Source organism: Pygoscelis adeliae, unplaced genomic scaffold, assembly GCF_000699105.1.
Source record: "Pygoscelis adeliae isolate BGI_AS28 unplaced genomic scaffold, ASM69910v1 Scaffold167, whole genome shotgun sequence".
NCBI classification, from domain to species: domain Eukaryota; kingdom Metazoa; phylum Chordata; class Aves; order Sphenisciformes; family Spheniscidae; genus Pygoscelis; species Pygoscelis adeliae.
In genome coordinates, this window is record NW_008825428.1 from 7,848,616 (window position 1) to 7,850,644 (window position 2,029).

Here is a 2,029-nt window from a genome sequence, read left to right on the forward strand (position 1 = left end):
ATGTAGACTAATCTCTGTAAAAGGAATACCCAAAAACATCTGCTCAAGAAGGAGCTCTGGCACTGTTGGGTGGGGAGCTTGCTGGAGGGACTGATGCCCAGGTGGGTCCTTGGCTAAGAATTGCGTTGAACAGAGCCAAGCTGCCTCTGACGTGCCACAGCTGTCAGTGAGTCAGCACAGGGGCCGCCTACAATAGCAGAAAGAAAAGGTTCACTCCTTCCCAGAATAACCTCCCAGGACAAACATGACCATCCCCATCCCAAGTGGATTTAACCAGTCACCAGGAACAAAGAGCGTGTACTCTTCACTACTTATGCCAAGAATGGTTTTTCACACTTTTTATAAGGTTTCCATCCTATTCTCTGTCCGTAAAGAACCAGCTGTTGGCTTTAATTTGTTTTATTTGAAATAGCACAGGGTAAATGAGTATCTCACAATGGGACATGGAGCTTTCCTCATCATCTTTTTTTTTAAATAGTTTAGTCTTGGTGCAATCTCATTCACTCCAAATACTTCCCCCAAATATTTCTTTCCAGGGACTTTACCTGTGGGACTACGCTCCTTCTTGACAGAAATGATCTGACAGTAACCAGGAGTGGAATTAATTCTTCCATTGTATAAAAGGGAATCAAAGCAACCTTGACATTCAGTTTAGTGGCAGAATATTAGTGAGGGGCTTCCACAGGCCCCTGAAATCATGTTCTGCAATGAAATCCAATTTAATTTAATATGATCCCTGCCGTCTTGTGAAATACTGCACATTTCAAGCTGCCACTCAGCCCTAGCTAAAACCCAGCACTGGCCTTTCAACGCACTTGGTTTTTATATATACTAAATACATTTTTTTTTGGTGGTCTGGTTTTTTTGTGGTTTTTTTTTTTTCCTGAAGCAGTCAAAAATTATTTACACATTGCTTTCAGGGTTGATAAGCAGTTTATTTCATTATCGGCATTGACCATACCATTGAATTTCCTGTTGTTTTAACAGCATCCTAACTGATTAAAAAAGGAGAAAAGAGAACACTGAGTGCCTCTGCAGGAGACTGCCTGTCCTGTGTGAAATTAATGACAGAGATCTGATGAATCTCAATACTTCTCTAAAGAGGTTCACATGGACAGTGCCTGAGGAGAGTAGAGGTCTGAAATGAAAAATATTTCTCTGCTTTTAGACTAGTTAATCCAGCATTTTTCCCCTTGTTCAGAGATCACTTTGTTCAGAGGTCACTTGTGATGCTTTTTTAAGTCACAATTAAAAATTCGGTTACGTCTCAACAAACATTTGAGGAGAAACTGTGAGCCAACTACAAAACTACAAATCCAATTAAAATATTTTTTATTTATTTATTCCCCTAAAATATATGTGGTTTTACAATCCACATGTATGTATCACCATTAAAATGTGGGTAAATATATCAAAGAATGCAGATATGATACCTAGATTAAGCTACACATTACGTCAACGTATTCTCACTCAGTGCAAGCTCTTAACAATTGTTTTATATATAACTACCAATGAGATTTGGCAGAAAGCAGTATTTTTCAGGAGATGGTTTGAAATGTTGAATGACTTTGGTGTTATGTCTAGGAAGTTTCCAATACTGAGTCAGAAATTTCTAGTGGACACTGACGTGATTAATATTTATTTCTTATTTGTATCACCATAGTAACTAGGGACCCCAAAAAAGGATCAGCCCATCTCCATGCAAAGAACTGTGCAAACATTGCATAAGAAGTCCTCAAAGAATCAACAACCAAAACAATTACCAAGCCGTAACCTGAGCCAAAATCAGACCTGGTAGACAAACAAATTCACATGGGCAGTATGTTTTAAACATAAGAAATACAGCTGTCACAAAACCAGATGCCCTTGGAGAAGTAGTGCAACTTGAATTGATTTGGTATTGGGCAGGTACTCAGAGAAGGACCTCCCTTTGAACTGTTATCTTCTTCACGATTTTCTTATTTTCTCGGTCTTCTGAAACTAATGGGTAAACCACAGTCATTCTGCATTGCTGCCATACAAGAAATCA